The 18,749-nt window shown below is 46.8% G+C and overlaps 1 protein-coding gene across 2 annotated transcripts in view; it reads left to right on the top strand.

Moving 5' to 3' along the window:
* The window catches only part of ZDHHC17 (zDHHC palmitoyltransferase 17), a 528,357-nt gene that overhangs the window by 472,927 nt on the left and 36,681 nt on the right, over positions 1-18,749 (top strand). The window lies entirely within an intron of this gene.

The raw sequence follows: 18,749 nt of genomic DNA, 5'->3' as shown, positions 1-18,749 counted from the left end.
CGCGGCTGCTTATATCTCACCCTCCCTAATACACATATTATATTATTTGCTAAGAAGGTCTGTTTGTGTTGGTTTAGGGCGTGCCCATACTTTAGTGTCTTAGATTTGAAGGAATCACATCAGCATACACCAGCTCTCTCTTCATGTGAACCGCATCAACTGTTGTGTATGTGTGTTCGGCAAAGCAATATAAAACCCGCCTCATGCCCAGAATTGGCAGAAGCTGCACTTATGTTATGAGTATGAAGTCGTGGAGATCAGACCTCATAACAATTCTGTATCGTGTTGTTCTTGAAACTTCAGCACTCGCTGTACAGATATAGTTTAACAAGCAAAGCAGATAGTAGAGCAATAACATATTATTCTCATGTAAACCACGATGAACTACTAGGTTGAAAGCTAAAGCAACAACTAAGTGTCGTGTGCAGAAGTTGCAAAAAAGGACAAATGGCGTTTAAACCGGTAATGAGCCCATGCTAACTTAACACGGTGTGAAGATATCCAGGACCTAGATGACACCTCCCCATGATCCGGAAACGAACTGAATAAGATAATAGAAGTGCCATCTCATGAGAGCAGATTGCAACTTTATATGTGGACGGTCCGCAAGGTAAAACTTTAAAAACTAGGAAAATTTAATGCTAAAGAAAAATAAAACAGCCAAGTACTTTATCGAGTCTTAAGCCAATAGGCAAGCTAAATAATAAAAACTTGACAAATAAGTCAATGAATTGTCAATGAAATGCTAGTACTCAGCATATCAAACATGAAAAAGGTCTATGACATAACTGTGTATGCACAATAAGCTGCAACAGCCTCCAATAGGAAGTCACCGTCTTCATCCGAAAAGAGTTCAGCCATCCAATTTAAAAGCGGAAAAGAACATACGTGCTCTCCCAGCACCGGAACCTCTATCACCATCAGAGGACAGCTCGGTGGGTTTTCAAGAAAGCTCTGTTCCAAGAAAGACTGTGTTGCCGCCAGTAAATTCCAGGGACCAATTAGTCCATGCATCAATGCCACAGCCATAATCCTTTCGCCAGGACAAACCAACTCGTGAGTAATGATAGGAGTCATCAGCTGATTAAAGTCGACGTCAGGAGAAACCGGTCCGCAGAGACACAAATCAATGGCCCAATCGAAATCACAGGTCAGGCAGTGAAATACAGGCTGGACACAGGTGAAGTAGGAGAATCGAAAAGATAATCCATATGCCGTGCTTAATATCGCCAACGGCATTGTGCCATAATATTCTAGCATGCGATTGCGGAACAGTGTCAGCAGCTGCAGGGCGGGAGCTTGCACAGGAGGGACATCCATATTTAAAAATGTAAAAAAGCACAAGAGCGTCCGCTGGTAATGCAAGTAAAAATGGGAATCCACGAAGCACAGTGGAAAAAAATAGAATGAAAGAAAGCAGGGATGACTCCAAAGATTTTCTCAAATGAAGTCACGAGACCACTGGTAACAACTTTAAAAAAGTGCGCCAGGCCCTTTGTGGAGGACGCGTTAAAGATAGTCCGAACCATCTTGCTGAAATGGAAAGGAGAATCTGTATTGAAAAGGGTCTGCACCTCTGTACGGGTGTTCGCTATGTGAAGCACGAAAGTTTCACGGGCCGAACTCAAGGCCACCTCTCTCTGAGACAAAAGAGCTCTTATTCTTGCCATGCCGTTGAAATCTGCTCCCAAGGTTGGTATTTGTGGCCAGATTGAAAACTCCCTATGTTCATGTGTGGGAGGAAATAGAACATTTCTGCAGCAAATAACCCGTTCACTTACTGTTACGATAAAAGGAATACTTTTAATTAACCCAGAACAATCTTCATTATTGAGCATCAAATAACTACCATTTTCCAACAACTTGAACGTGGGGATGATAGCAGGAACTGGCGTGCCTTGCAACACGCAAGCCATATTTGGTCGGTGTTTGTTGCATGAACCGTGTAACTGTATGTGCCTACACATTAGTGAATGATCTGGCGTCTCAGTGCATTCCTCTCCATTCAGATAAACTTCTTGATCATCTTTGAAACATCTGTATGTGTATGGAAGCGACCAGACCTCATGAAGAAAAGCACTACCTAAAGGTTCACAACGACCTATTGGTATATATTTCATACAATTTGAAAACTTATATAAAGCAAAAGGCAGCGTTATTAAACCGTGGATAAGGCACGTTGCCAAAAAACCCGCAATCCTCTGCTGATGATGTCACTGAGCATGTCATGAATGATGTAATATGTGACATCATCAGCAGTGGATTACGGGTAATAGTATCTCTAGTTTACTCCCCTATAGCTGTCTTTCTTTTAACATAAGTGTCTGTTTCCTTCCCTTATACTTACTGTTCTTTTTTTTAAAAAAATTTTTTGGTTCACTTCCGGTTCGCGTACCGGCGAGCGAACTGGGAAGCGAACTACGAGAAATAGAGGTTGGCACAGTTCCAAATATTGTACCAATTTTTTAATAACGGGGAGGTAGTTCTGAAAAGAACTTTTTTTTTTTATTGTTTTTGTTGTTTTATATTTTTTTAAATATTTTTCTGAACATTTTTTTACTTTTTTTGAATTTTTCTGAACAGTTTTATATTTTTTGGGGTTTTTCTTGCAGGGGGCAATGAAAACGATTCATTGTAAAGGGCTCAACAGGAGCTACAAAACAAAAAAAAAGTATTTATTATTTGGGGCGTTTCGTACAAACTTGCATATGATAGTCAATAGCTCTGTTGATCAGAGTGATGCTTCTTTCTCCATAGCAAATGAATCCATTGCAATGTACGCAGACGTGTTTTACTTCATGAAATCTCGTTTGAATATTTGCCACCATCTCCCTGCCCTCTGGTCCCGTTACTTCCGGTACAACAGATCTTCTGGCCATAATAGGGAGATTATCTAGGTAGTTACGAAACTGTGCAGCACTGTAGTTGTTAGGATGCCACCTAGTCATATGGCGATGCATTGTGTAGTTTCCGAAACTGTATTTTTTGTCGGTCCCTCTGGACAGTCTATCTTGACATATAAGGCAAGTTACGTATCTTGCATTTACTTTTTTCTGACCTTTGGGAATTTTAAAAAATTGCCAAATGAAGTTTTCTTTCCGGTGAGACGTCCTGGGCTCCTCAGGCAAAAAGTGCCTCTCTTGGTGCTCGTCGTCCTGTTCCTCTTCTTCCTCTTCTTGCTGAATTATAACTTGAGCAGGTGGTCCACTCTTCCTTGGATGTGGTGGAGGTGGTGGGGAAGCACCAGCTGAAGCTACTAAAGAAGCCATTGCTCACTGGTAACAAAGGGTCTTTCTCTCACAATGATGAAAGTCAGAGTGAGGAAAGAAGGAGGGATTTTCATCATTTGGGAAAAACAATAGGTTCGAGGCATGTGGGCTGCTAAATTCATATCTTAGCATTAGATCGCCACCTAGTGTTGGGTCCGGATGATCGCACATTGTTGTCCTGGAAGAGTCTTCGAAGTATCCTGAGATAGGTGGCTCCTCCCCTGGACTACAGTGCGCATGGGCATCGGCTCCATCCCCAGATTGTTTTTTTCCGCCATTGGGTTCGGATGCGGTCTCGACGTCTCTCTGTCGGAACCGAGAAAAACTAACTTTAAACGGCCAAAAGGCCTTGTATTCTTCGCGTCGGTATTGTTTGCGTGCGGTCTCGAGTTCTTCCGTCTCTTGGAGTCGGAATCAGCGGAGTGCTTACACTCTTCGGACATCGGGGCCTTCTCATCGCGACACGACTGCGACTTTACAGCATGGAGCGGAGTCCGTTTCAGCTCTGTCCGCTCTGTGGGTCCAAATACCCACATATAGACCTGCACCCGGTCTGTAACAAATGCCTTTCACCAGACCATGACGACGGCAACTGCAGGGCCTGTGCAAAGTTCAGGTCCAAGAAAACACTCAAGATTCGGCGCGCGGTGCGCCTTGAGGCCAGACAAGCGGCCCCAGATCCAGAAAACATCTTCGGCGACCAAGAAGACGAGGACCAGAGCCATCATCTTCAAATCTCCCCGCCCGAGACGGAGGTCGAGGCAGATCCGGAACACGACGACGGAGTCAGGGGTCAAGGCCTTGAATACGTCGAGGAGGTAGGGGACGTCGAAGAGGTTTATGGGGCCGCGGAAGATAGCTCGGGGGACGAGCTATGCCCCGAAGGTTACGAAGATCGAGATCGGGTCACGGGATCGCCTGTCGGCCTTACCCTAGACCCCGTACCGCAAGCCACGGCCCCGCCTTCCGGCCCGGCCACGGACAAACTTGCTGGGCAGGCCTTATCGAAACCGAAACCTACGGTATCGACTACACCTAAAATGGCTGACCCAAAATCGAAACCGAAACTTATGGATTCGAGCACACCTAAAATGGCGGCCGTACCAACGAAAACGACCAAACCCGCTGCTTCATCGACTCCGTCGACCTCCGGGCCACAGAAGTCGAAGAAGTCTGTCGATTCCACAGTGTCAAAATCGGCGACAGAGGAGGGATCCTCTAAGAAGGGTGGTCGGCACGGGTCGACCGCTGCGGCGCCGTCAAAGCCGGCAACAGCCAGCGAAACGGCTCCGGTTCCGACTGGGACTCCGTTAGTCGGACGCGTGGTGGAGACGGAGCCGAAAAAGTCACACGGATCGAAGGCTGGTACATCTGCGCATCGGTCCAAGGACTCTGGGTCGGCGGCTGCGGCATCATCGTCAAAGACTCAGAAGGGGCAACAGGACGTCGGATCCGAGGGCAAGGTCAAGTCCTCCTCGTCGACGCCAAAGGCCACTGTAAGTGACGCGTCCCTCGTCGCCGCTTCACTACAGAGAATCAGGGAGAAGGCCTCTGCAACGTCGGCTCCGATGCCATCGCCACAGAAGCCGATGGACACTCCGGTGAAGCCTGCGAATAAACTTCTCTTCCTTCTGCCGCCAAAGGAGGCGCCGAAGGCCTTTTCAACAAAATCGGCGCCGAAGAAGTCGGATTCTTCGACGGCAGGGGCGTTTTCAAGTCGGGTACTCGACTCAGAAGAGGATTCTGAGCGTTTTATCGACGCAGACACGGGCAAATTGACCCTTTACAAGGGGAGAATCACTTCACAGCCAGTGGACTCCTATGTCATCCCCCTGAAAAAGAAAAGGCTTCCTCAGGACGCTGCAGGCCTCATGGAACCTATCCAGCCTCCTCCAAGAAGGAGCCCTACTCCTTCCCCAGAACACTCTGAGGGTGAGGGATATGATGAGGATGACCAATACACTTTCCCCATCAATGAACCAGATGCACAGCCGGATTCATATGATGACATTGGTGACCAAAGCACTCAGGATGTGGGGCAAGACCCACAGCCTGACCCACAGCCTTTCAGTGTTCGTGCCTCCCCAACAGAAGATTCTGCAGGTTTTCATGCACTCATTGAAAGGGCAGCTGCTAATCATGATGTGGACATGCATGCTGACCCAGTAGAAGAAGACTTTTTATTTGACACTTTTTCAGTCTCTGAAAGGACCGTAAAGACACTGCCTATGCTCAAAGGGGTCCTCAAACATGCTGCGGACATCTTTAAAGAACCTACCAGGGCGAGAGTGGTCAATCCACGTATCGAAAAGAAGTACAGACCAGCGCCTGCAGACCCTGCATACATTCGGGGACAGTTGCCGCTTGACTCCCTGGTGGTCGCAAATGCCCGCAAAAGGGCCAACTCCCAAACAACGGGTGAAGCTCCTCCCCCGGATAAGGAGTCCAAAGTGCTAGAGGCAGGAGGCAAAAGAGTAGCTGCACAGGCTGCCAATTTTTGGCGTATTGCAAATACACAGGCACTCTTGGCACGTTACGATAGGGCGCATTACGACACCCTAGAGCAAGTTTTACAACACCTACCTCCGCAGTTTCAAGAGGCTACCAAACTGCTTATAGAGGAGGGAAAACTGATCTCCAACGCAGCCATAAAGTGTGCACTTGATGCCGCGGACACGGCCGCTAGGGCCATTAACACTAGCGTCATGCTGAGACGACAGGCGTGGCTCCGCATATCGGGGTTTAAACCTGACATTCAGACAACCATACTTAATCAGCCAGTCAATCCTGATAGACTGTTTGGTCCAGATGTTGACACCACCCTAGAAAAAATAAAGAAAGACACCGAAACTGCTAAGTCTATGGGGGCCCTACAATCACAACAGTTTCGTGGCAACAATTTTCGTCGCTCAGGTGCACGTGGAGTCACCAGAGGACAGATGGGTCAACAATCACAATTCTCTAGAGGTGGAGCACAATCCCCGTACCCCAAACAGAACAAGGGGGGTTACAGAGGAAACCGCACCAGAGGACGTGGCAGAGGAAACAACAACTCCCGCTCCTCTACCCCAAGCAAACAGTGACTCTCTGTCACTGCCCCCCGACCACTTAACACCTGTCGGGGGGAGGCTACAGCAGTTCCTGCCCGTCTGGAGAAACATCACCACAGACAGGTGGGTGCGACAACTTGTCCAGTACGGTTATTGTCTAGAGTTAAAGTCCACTCCACCCAACATTCCACCAAGGCAACGGCCTATGTCCGCAGAGCATTTGCACTTATTGCAGCAGGAAGTAGTGGTGATGCTGCAAAAAGGCGCTATCGAGCTCGTGCCGGTGGAGGAGGAGGGCACAGGGGTATATTCCCTGTACTTCCTTATTCCAAAGAAGGACGGATCTCTCAGACCCATTCTGGATCTGCGTCCCCTCAACCTGTATATACTGTCAGAACATTTCCATATGCTTACACTACAACAGATTCTTCCCTTGTTAAACCAAGGGGACTTCTTAGCAACCTTAGACCTCAAGGATGCTTATTTCCACATTCCACTACACCCGTCCCACAGGAAATACCTCAGATTCACTATCCAAGGCAAACATTATCAGTTCAAGGTCCTACCCTTCGGAGTGACCACAGCCCCAAGAGTATTTACCAAGTGTCTGGCGACAGTGGCGGCGCACCTCAGGAGGCAGAACATCCATGTCTACCCCTACCTAGACGACTGGCTCGTTCAAGCCAAGTCGGAACAACAGTGCGCCGCGGACATGTCGACTACCATTCACCTCCTTCACGATCTGGGCTTCTCGTTGAACTACCCAAAGTCGCATCTTCAGCCGGCACATGTCCGGCAGTTTCTGGGTGCGACGATCAATACCCTGACGGCCATGGCTCACCCAAACCAGGTCAGGATAGACAGCATGCAGTCTCTAATCCAAAAGTTCAAACCACAACACTCACTTCCAGCGAGAGTGTTCATGCAGTTGATAGGCATGATGGCCTCCTGCATCTTCATAGTCCCTCACGCACGGTTACATATGCGCCCGCTCCAGGAGTGCTTAGCAAATTAGTGGACACAGGCTCAAGGGCAATTAACAGACCTAGTGTTGGTTACCAGTCGGGCATACGACTCTCTGCATTGGTGGACTCCACACAACCTTTGCAAGGGCCGACTGTTCCAGGAGCCAGTGCCACAGATTATCCTGACGACGGACGCATCTCTCCAGGGATGGGGAGCTCATTTGCTCACGTACACCGTGCAGGGACTATGGACGACGCAGCAACAGAAGATGCACATCAACTATCTGGAACTGATGGCAATCTTCATGGCGCTCAAGTCCTTCATTGTACATCTGTGCAACAAGGTAGTGTTAGTCCGGACGGACAACATGACCGCGATGTACTACATTCAAAAACAGGGGGGCACCCACTCGCCACAGCTGTCTCATCTGGCTCAGGGCATGTGGCGGTGGGCCATTCAGAGGAACATCTTCCTCATGGCAGAACACCTCCCGGGCAAGGACAATCAGATGGCGGATCTGCTCAGCAGATACAGCCATCAAATGCACGAGTGGGAGTTACATCTGTCAGTACTCCTCCCGTACTTCCAGCGGTGGGGTCATCCGGAGATAGACCTGTTTGCAACAAAAGAAAACGCAAAATGCCAACACTTTGCTGCCAGGTTCCCACAGTCGCAGGGGAATGCGATATGGATGAACTGGTCAGGCAAATTTGCGTACGCTTTTCCGCCAGCCCCTCTGATACCGCTGGTGGCAAGAAAGCTAAGGCAGCACGCGATGACTCTCATCCTGGTTGCTCCAACGTGGGCGCGCCAAGCATGGTACACCACGTTCATCGAACTCTCAGTGGTGCCGCATCAAAGACTGCGCCTCACGCCCAGACTCTTGACGCAGAACCATGGAGAAATTCAGCATCCAGATCCGCGACAGCTCAACCTGGCGATCTGGCTCCTGAAGTCCTAGAGTTTGGATACCTTAACCTGCCTCCAGAATGCATGAACATCATCAAGGAGGCAAGGAAGCCAACTACCAGAGCATGCTATGCTGCAAAATGGAAGCGTTTTGTCATTTACTGTACAGGCAATGACATCAACCCGCTAGATGCATCTATCCCTAACATCATTTGCTATCTGCTTCATCTTTACAAGTGCAATCTAGCGTTCACTTCTATTCGGATACATTTATCCGCCATCGCAGCTTATCTTCAAAATAATTCAGAAAAGGGGGTGGTGATGAACAGAGTGCCTGAATTAAGCAGACCACTCTTACCCAGTCCAAAGATCAGGGCTTGATCCATCACCGTTTTTTAGCTCACTGCACCATCCCAGCTCAGAACTTGGCTATATGCAAATTAGTCTGTTCCTGTCCCAGTGCATGATGGGAACAGGGCAAACCAAACTACCAAGCCAATTCTTGTACTGGGAAGGAAACAAGCTTCCGGGGACCGGTTTCTGCCATTTCAGGCGTCGTCGGCCCGGCTTGCTTGAATCCAGATGGTGCAATGAGCAAGGGACTCACATCTGAGTATACCCTTCCACGCTTATGGTGGACAAAATGAATCAGAAAAGGGGGTGGTGATGAACAGAGTGCCTGAATTAAGCAGACCACTCTTACCCAGTCCAAAGATCAGGGCTTGATCCATCACCGTTTTTTAGCTCACTGCACCATCCCAGCTCAGAACTTGGCTATATGCAAATTAGTCTGTTCCTGTCCCAGTGCATGATGGGAACAGGGCAAACCAAACTACCAAGCCAATTCTTGTACTGGGAAGGAAACAAGCTTCCGGGGACCGGTTTCTGCCATTTCAGGCGTCGTCGGCCCGGCTTGCTTGAATCCAGATGGTGCAATGAGCAAGGGACTCACATCTGAGTATACCCTTCCACGCTTATGGTGGACAAAATGATTCAGAAAAGGGGGTGGTGATGAACAGAGTGCCTGAATTAAGCAGACCACTCTTACCCAGTCCAAAGATCAGGGCTTGATCAATCACCGTTTTTTAGCTCACTGCACCATCCCAGCTCAGAACTTGGCTATATGCAAATTAGTCTGTTCCTGTCCCAGTGCATGATGGGAACAGGGCAAACCAAACTACCAAGCCAATTCTTGTACTGGGAAGGAAACAAGCTTCCGGGGACCGGTTTCTGCCATTTCAGGCGTCGTCGGCCCGGCTTGCTTGAATCCAGATGGTGCAATGAGCAAGGGACTCACATCTGAGTATACCCTTCCACGCTTATGGTGGACAAAATGATTCAGAAAAGGGGGTGGTGAAGAAGGGTATACTCAGATGTGAGTCCCTTGCTCATTGCACCATCAGGATTCAAGCAAGCCGGGCCGAAGACGCCTGAAATGGCAGAAACCGGTCCCCGGAAGCTTGTTTCCTTCCCAGTGTAAGAATTGGCTTTTGTAGTCTGGTCTGCCCTGTTCCCATGATGCACTGGGCCAGGGACAGACTAATTTGCATACAGCCAGGTTCTGAAACTGGGATGGTGCAATGAGCTAAAAAACGGTGTTGGATCTAGCCCTGATCTCTTGACTGGGTGAGAGTACTCTGCTTAATTCAAAGACTCTGTCCATCACCACCCCTTGTTGTAAATTATTTTGTCCACCCTAAGCGTGGAAGGGTATACTCAGATGTGAGTCCCTTGCTCATTGCACCATCAGGATTCAAGCAAGCCGGGCCGAAGACGCCTGAAATGGCAGAAACCGGTCCCCGGAAGCTTGTTTCCTTCCCAGTGTAAGAATTGGCTTTTGTAGTCTGGTCTGCCCTGTTCCCATGATGCACTGGGCCAGGGACAGACTAATTTGCATACAGCCAGGTTCTGAAACTGGGATGGTGCAATGAGCAAAAAAACGGTGTTGGATCTAGCCCTGATCTCTTGACTGGGTGAGAGTACTCTGCTTAATTCAGAGACTCTGTCCATCACCACCCCTTGTTGTAAATTATTTTGTCCACCCTAAGCGTGGAAGGGTATACTCAGATGTGAGTCCCTTGCTCATTGCACCATCAGGATTCAAGCAAGCCGGGCCGAAGACGCCTGAAATGGCAGAAACCGGTCCCCGGAAGCTTGTTTCCTTCCCAGTGTAAGAATTGGCTTTTGTAGTCTGGTCTGCCCTGTTCCCATGATGCACTGGGCCAGGGACAGACTAATTTGCATACAGCCAGGTTCTGAAACTGGGATGGTGCAATGAGCTAAAAAACGGTGTTGGATCTAGCCCTGATCTCTTGACGGGGTGAGAGTACTCTGCTTAATTCAGAGACTCTGTCCATCACCACCCCTTGTTGTAAATTATTTTGTCCACCCTAAGCGTGGAAGGGTATACTCAGATGTGAGTCCCTTGCTCACTGCACCATCAGGATTCAAGCAAGCCGGGCCGAAGACGCCTGAAATGGCAGAAACCGGTCCCCGGAAGCTTGTTTCCTTCCCAGTGTAAGAATTGGCTTTTGTAGTCTGGTCTGCCCTGTTCCCATGATGCACTGGGCCAGGGACAGACTAATTTGCATACAGCCAGGTTCTGAAACTGGGATGGTGCAATGAGCTAAAAAACGGTGTTGGATCTAGCCCTGATCTCTTGACTGGGTGAGAGTACTCTGCTTAATTCAGAGACTCTGTCCATCACCACCCCTTGTTGTAAATTATTTTGTCCACCCTAAGCGTGGAAGGGTATACTCAGATGTGAGTCCCTTGCTCATTGCACCATCAGGATTCAAGCAAGCCGGGCCGAAGACGCCTGAAATGGCAGAAACCGGTCCCCGGAAGCTTGTTTCCTTCCCAGTGTAAGAATTGGCTTTTGTAGTCTGGTCTGCCCTGTTCCCATGATGCACTGGGCCAGGGACAGACTAATTTGCATACAGCCAGGTTCTGAAACTGGGATGGTGCAATGAGCTAAAAAACGGTGTTGGATCTAGCCCTGATCTCTTGACTGGGTGAGAGTACTCTGCTTAATTTAGAGACTCTGTCCATCACCACCCCTTGTTGTAAATTATTTTGTCCACCCTAAGCGTGGAAGGGTATACTCAGATGTGAGTCCCTTGCTCATTGCACCATCAGGATTCAAGCAAGCCGGGCCGAAGACGCCTGAAATGGCAGAAACCGGTCCCCGGAAGCTTGTTTCCTTCCTAGTGTAAGAATTGGCTTTTGTAGTCTGGTCTGCCCTGTTCCCATGATGCACTGGGCCAGGGACAGACTAATTTGCATACAGCCAGGTTCTGAAACTGGGATGGTGCAATGAGCTAAAAAACGGTGTTGCATCTAGCCCTGATCTCTTGACTGGGTGAGAGTACTCTGCTTAATTCAGAGACTCTGTCCATCACCACCCCTTGTTGTAAATTATTTTGTCCACCCTAAGCGTGGAAGGGTATACTCAGATGTGAGTCCCTTGCTCATTGCACCATCAGGATTCAAGCAAGCCGGGCCGAAGACGCCTGAAATGGCAGAAACCGGTCCCCGGAAGCTTGTTTCCTTCCCAGTGTAAGAATTGGCTTTTGTAGTCTGGTCTGCCCTGTTCCCATGATGCACTGGGCCAGGGACAGACTAATTTGCATACAGCCAGGTTCTGAAACTGGGATGGTGCAATGAGCTAAAAAACGGTGTTGGATCTAGCCCTGATCTCTTGACTGGGTGAGAGTACTCTGCTTAATTCAGAGACTCTGTCCATCACCACCCCTTGTTGTAAATTATCTTCAAAATAGGCAGCATCTCTCTGTTTTCAGGGTGCCTGCTATTAAAGCTTTCCTTGAAGGCCTGAAACGAGTCATTCCCCCAAGAACACCGCCAGCTCCGGTGTGGAACCTCAATGTGGTCCTCACCAGACTGATGGGACCACCATTTGAGCCACTGCACTCGTGTGAACTCCAGTTCCTAACATGGAAAGTGGCTTTCCTAATTGCTATTACGTCACGGAGGCGTGTTAGTGAGCTACAAGCGCTCACAATCCAAGAGCCATTCATTCAGATTCATCCAAATAGGGTAGTGCTACGTACTAACCCCAAATTCCTTCCAAAGGTGGTGTCACAGTTTCATCTCAACCAGACTATTGACTTGCCGGCATTCTTCCAAAACCCACAAACGGTAGCGGAAAGAATGCTCCATACGTTAGACGTACGGAGGGCGTTAATGTACTACATAGACAGAACACAACACTTTAGAAAGACAAAACAACTTTTTGTTGCCTTCTCACCACAACACAAAGGCAACCCTATTTCCAAAGCAGGAATAGCCAGGTGGATTGTTAAGTGCATCCAAATCTGTTATCACAAGGCCAAGCGCACGTTAACGATACCCCCAAGGGCGCACTCCACACGCAAATTGGGGGCATCCATGGCTTTCCTAGGGAACATTCCTTTAGAGGACATTTGCAGAGCAGCCACGTGGGTTACACCACATACCTTTACAAAACACTACTGTGTTGATGTGCATTCCAAGCAGCAAGCTGCTGTGGGACAGGCTGTTCTCAAGACACTTTTTCAGGTTTCTGCAGCTGGCACGGGCAACCGCCGCTAATGGAGGGACTGCTATGTATTCTATGCTAAGATATGAATTTAGCAGCCCACATGCCTCGAACTGAATATGCTACTTACCAGTATGCATCTGTTCTTGGCATGTAGGGCTGCTAACATTCATATCGCCCACCCTCCTCCCCGGTGCCTGTCGCAGCTGCAGATCTACTATTGTATTCAATCATTAGCATGGACATCCTTTACACTTTTCACTCCATCTTCTGCCACAATGGCAATCTGGGGATGGAGCCGATGCCCATGCGCACTGTAGTCCAGGGGAGGAGCCACCTATCTCAGGATACTTCGAAGACTCTTCCAGGACAACAATGTGCGATCATCCGGACCCAACACTAGGCGGCGATCTAATGCTAAGATATGAATGTTAGCAGCCCTACATGCCAAGAACAGATGCATACTGGTAAGTAGCATATTCATTCTCAACCAATGAAAAGTGTTCATTTTAGATTATATGACCTAGTCTTACATCATTAGGAAACCAAAAGTGAAATGAACCAATGAAAAGTGTTATTACCAAGTCACATGACCTGCTGTGTTTACGTTAAGCGCTTTGCAGGGCCTCTCGGTTTGCTTCCAGAAACCTGTGCTTTGCGACTCGGTAAGCGTACCAGTTCGCTAACGTAGCACGTCATATGACGTATCACGCGACAACGCGAAACGTCATGCGGACGGGAGGCGTCACGATGTTGTTTTCTAACGCGGCAGTTGCGGTAAAGAAACGTTTACCGGCTCGCGGTCTATTTCGCGGCATCAAGGTCAGCTAACGGGAAGTTTCCCGATTCGCGAAGCGGGAACGAAGAAAAAAAAATATAAACAAAAAAAATTATTAATAAACATATAAAATATATTTTTGGATTTAAAGAAGAATACATTTTACAGCTACAGATATTAGCTGTTAAAAAACCAATGAAATTCACTGAAAAAACCATAGGTTATAGACCATATATAGTTAGGAATTAGCATTTACAAAACCTTGAAAATTCACTGAAAAAACCATAGGTTATAGACCATATATAGTTAGGAATTAGCATTTAGAAAACCTTATTTTACTCACACAAAACCATTGAAATTCCATATATAGTTAGTTGCACTAACTATATATCGCGCACCCGCAATCCACTGCTGATGATGTCACATATTACATCATTCATGACATGGTCAGTGACATCACTGATGACATCACTGATGACATCTCAAATGACATCACTGATGACATCACTGATGACATCTCAAATGACATCACTGATGACATCATGACACACCAATACCAGTTACTACATACGCACTCACTGATTCCTACGTCTACACACACATTCACTCATTCACCCATACAATCACTCATACATACAGTCACTCATTATTACAACACTATCATATGCACTCATACACCTAGTCAGTCCTGTGAAGAATCAATCACACTTCGATTTCCTCATCTATACAGTCATCTATACAGTTAAACACAGAACACCATACTTTTCACACATATACTAACACATACTTACTCTCTTATACAATCACTGATACAAGTACACATTGATATGCACAGAGTCACACACCTCCCAGCCAGCCACACACACTCAGTCTTCCATACATCCACTCATTCTTCAATATGTAAAACATATTTAAACTTTACAAAAACACAGACACTAGATGATGTCATCAGTGATGTCATTTGAGATGTCATCAGTGATGTCATCAGTGATGTCACTGACCATGTCATGAATGATGTAATATGTGACATCATCAGCAGTGGATTGCGGGTGCGCGATATATAGTTAGTGCAACTAACTATATATGGAATTTCAATGGTTTTGTGTGAGTAAAATAAGGTTTTGTAAATGCTAATTCCTAACTATATATGGTCTATAACCTATGGTTTTTTCAGTGAATATATATATATATATATATATATATATATATATATATATATATATATATATATATATATATATATATATATATATTCACTGAAAAAACCATAGGTTATAGACCATATATAGTTAGGAATTAGCATTTACAAAACCTTGAAAATTCACTGAAAAAACCATAGGTTATAGACCATATATCGTTAGGAATTAGCATTTACAAAACCTTATTTTACTCACACAAAACCATTGAAATTCCATATATAGTTAGTTGCACTAACTATATATCGCGCACCCGCAATCCACTGCTGATGATGTCACATATTACATCATTCATGACATGGTCAGTGACATCACTGATGACATCACTGATGACATCTCAAATGACATCACTGATGACATCACTGATGACATCATCCAGTGACTGTGTGTTTCTGTAAAGTTTAAATATGTTTTACATATTGAAGAATGAGTAGATGTACAAGTGTCTGGATGAAGCATTTAGTAGGTGGGTGACTGACTGTATGAGTGAATGATTAAATGTGTCTCACTGAGTGCATGGGTTAGTGACTAAACTGTCCTAATTTGTGCATTATTAAGTCTGTTGTTCTGTAAACTGCTGCATGTGTTGATCAGTAGCTATATGAGTAACTATATGGGTTATTAATGGATTGTCCAAGTATTTGTATGGGAGACTGAGTGTATGTGTGGCTGGCTGGGAGATGTGTGACTCTGTGCAGATCAATGTGTTCTTGTATCAATGATTGTATAAGAGAGTAAGTATGTGTTAATATATGTTTGAAAATGTAAGGTACTCTATGTTTAACTGTATAGATTAGAAAATGGAAGTGTGATTGATTCTTTACAGGACTGACTAGGTGTGTGAGTAACTCCATGGATGAGTGGCAGAGTGTAAGTGTCTGTATAGGTGTATGAGTGCATATGATAGCGTTGTAAAGATGAGTGATTGTATGTATGAATGATTGTATGGGTGAATGAGTGAATGTGTGTGTAGACGTAGGAATCAGTGAGTGCGTATGTAGTAACTAGTATTGGTGTGTCAATGGTTTCAAAAATTATACTCTGTATTTAACACTGGGTGTAACATAGGTTATATCAAAGTGTGAGGAGATGCATTGTATTGTCACATTAATGATATCATCATTGATGTGACCATTGATGTCAAATGAGATGTCATCAGTGATGTCATCAGTGATGTCATCAGTGATGTCATCAGTGATGTCATCAGTGATGTCATTTGAGATGTCATCAGTGATGTCACTGACCATGTCATGAATGATGTAATATGTGACATCATCAGCAGTGGATTGCGGGTGCGCGATATATAGTTAGTGCAACTAACTATATATGGAATTTCAATGGTTTTGTGTGAGTAAAATAAGGTTTTGTAAATGCTAATTCCTAACGATATATGGTCTATAACCTATGGTTTTTTCAGTGAATTTTCAAGGTTTTGTAAATGCTAATTCCTAACTATATATGGTCTATAACCTATGGTTTTTTCAGTGAATTTCAATGGTTTTTTAATAGCAAATATCATAAGCTGTCGAATGTCAAGTACGTGGTAAGTAAAAACATTTTCATGTTTATGCACACTGATCTGCTTTGAATGCTGCCCCCCACCCCTCATTTCTATTAGGAGTACTCTCTCTTTGCAGATAGTGAAGGGTAGTTAACGCAGGCCTTTGCCCCCGCTGTAATCCGTCGTGCCTGCTTCTCTCTCCATTTGATTGATTGTTCTCTTTGGTTCATTCTCTATTTACAAACAAGCACAGAGTCGCAATACTCTGTTTAGTCTTTGCAGATAGCGAAAAATCGTGTAAAAAAACAAAAGGAATCGAGCAAAATCAGTAGGCCACTAATGGGATCTCTTTTTGACCTCGCTAAAATAGAAACATTAAGAACAACCTGTTGAAAATAGCAATGTGTATGTACATAAGCGGCGTCCATTTGTGTTCACAGTACCCCTTGTTGATTGTTTGAATCGAGCATTGAATTGTTCGAAGTTGGTTCTCTTAAGGATCTTCTCTGCCTGCAAACGAGGAAGAATAGGAATATTCTCTCTCCCTTTGCAGATAGTGAAGGGTAGGTAACGCAAACCTTTAACACGTCGTGCCTATTTCGTTCCTCATTGATTGATTGATTGTTTGCCCAAACATTGACTGTTTGGGAATTGGTTCTTTTTGGAGGTATTCCCTGTTTGCAAATATACGTAGGAAAATCTTTGCAAGTAGTGAAAGGGTAGGTAATGCGGACCTTTCTCCCCCGTTGTAATCTGTCATGCCTATCTACTCCCCACTGATTGATGCACCTGTTTCACCCGGACCATTTACTAGAGATACGTCATCTGGCCCGACCAGAGAGCACCCCTAGTGAAAAGGACATATGCAATAATAACGAAGTGATCACTGTATCCTGTTAACAGAAACTTTAGCATGAAACAACCTGGAAAGAAAAGAATAGGAAAACGAAAATCAGTAGGCCACTGATGAACTTTTTATTAAATAACAAACAAAGAAACGATAACAATACGTAATGATAAAACCTATTATTGTCCTAGAAACAAGAAACGTTAGAAGTAAGCCTGTAATAAGAAACCTGAAAACATCGCCCCTCACTGCCCCAAAACCTGTCTGTCCCACTGCCTGCCACGGCCAAATAACGGCAAACTGGGAAAGATAGAAGTCAGCAGACATCCGCCCCATTCTAGAAACTTCCAAAGGGCAACAGGTTTTCGGCTACGCCCAGCCGGAAGCAACACATATAAGGCGGGTCCTGCTGCCACGCCTCGGCCAGGAGATCATCACGTAGGGTGTAGCCGGAGGAGAGGCCGAGGCCAGCGGGACCCGGCCAGGGGGATTGACAACGCTGGAGAGTTGCAGGGGGGGGAATGTCCGTGTCCTCGACCCTCCCCTCTCTCTCCCAGTCCGGCCGCGGTGGCCCTTGAGAGTTGCAGGTAGTCCCGCCACATTCTCTACCGGTCCGGCCACCAACGGCCGGGGCCGATGGGATCCGGCTGCAGCCGATAAACCAAGGAACCCGTTCATGGGGCCAGAGCAAGGGGCGTCCGGCCGACATCCACCGGAAGCCCGGCCCAAAGACGGACGGGACATTTCTTCTTTCTTGAATAATTGCTGCAACAACCCTGGGGGGGGGATGTCTTGCACATGCCTCCGACCCCCCCCCCCCCCTCGTCCTCATCGCCTGGTCCGGCCATAACAAATCTCAAGCGAGACGCCGTGGGGTGCACTGGGAGGGAGAGACGGTGCGAACAGGCCTCTCCCGCCTCCCCAGTGGAGGCTTCCCACCTGCACCCTCAGCGCTCCAGGCGCCCGGAAAAGGGTTCTTCCACTGTGGCGATGCTGCAACGTCTCGCCCGGCAGGGTGGAGCCCGTCCGCTCATTTGACCCCGCGATCGCCAGTAGCTACCGAACTCTCAAAATGGCGGTCGACCTGGCAAGAGCGGGCCCAGCATAAAGAAATGGCCCGGTCACTGGTTGACTCCACCACCGTAGTCCTCCACGACCTTGAAGATTCTAGAGGAGCCGCGGGAGTCTCCGACCCCCGCAGACACCCCCGATGGGGAATGACTGCCATGATCGCCCGTGGAGTGACGAAACTGTATCCGCGGGACGTCGGCACTCCCATGCTGGCGCCAGCCTCACTTTGAATGACTAGAATCCTGCAGACCTCAGTTCCGGTGAAAGCACACTGTGACCCGGTAGGAAAAATTGTTGCACCCCCTCCCCTTTTTGACTGATAGTTCAAACCACCGATCCTTTCCTTTGCCCTTTTACCAGAACTTTGGACTGCCTCCCCCTCTTTTACATTTTCTAGAGAAAACAAAACATTAACCACTACATTAGCATAGCAGTTGACACCAGAACTGTTTTCAAATTGAAAACCAACAACATCTTCAACAGAATCCTTTTTGTTTCTGCTGTGACCCTGCTACAGCACAGGCATTGTCCCCAGCAGTAATTCTGCAATGCCGGTAAGTATAGCTGTGGTGCCTACTGGACTCACTCACCCCCGCGGTGCCCCACGCCGTTATTTGCTGGGCGG

This window comes from Lissotriton helveticus, chromosome 1_1 (assembly GCF_964261635.1).
Source record: "Lissotriton helveticus chromosome 1_1, aLisHel1.1, whole genome shotgun sequence".
Taxonomy (NCBI): Eukaryota; Metazoa; Chordata; class Amphibia; order Caudata; family Salamandridae; genus Lissotriton; species Lissotriton helveticus.
This window is presented reverse-complemented; position numbering and strand designations above follow the sequence as displayed.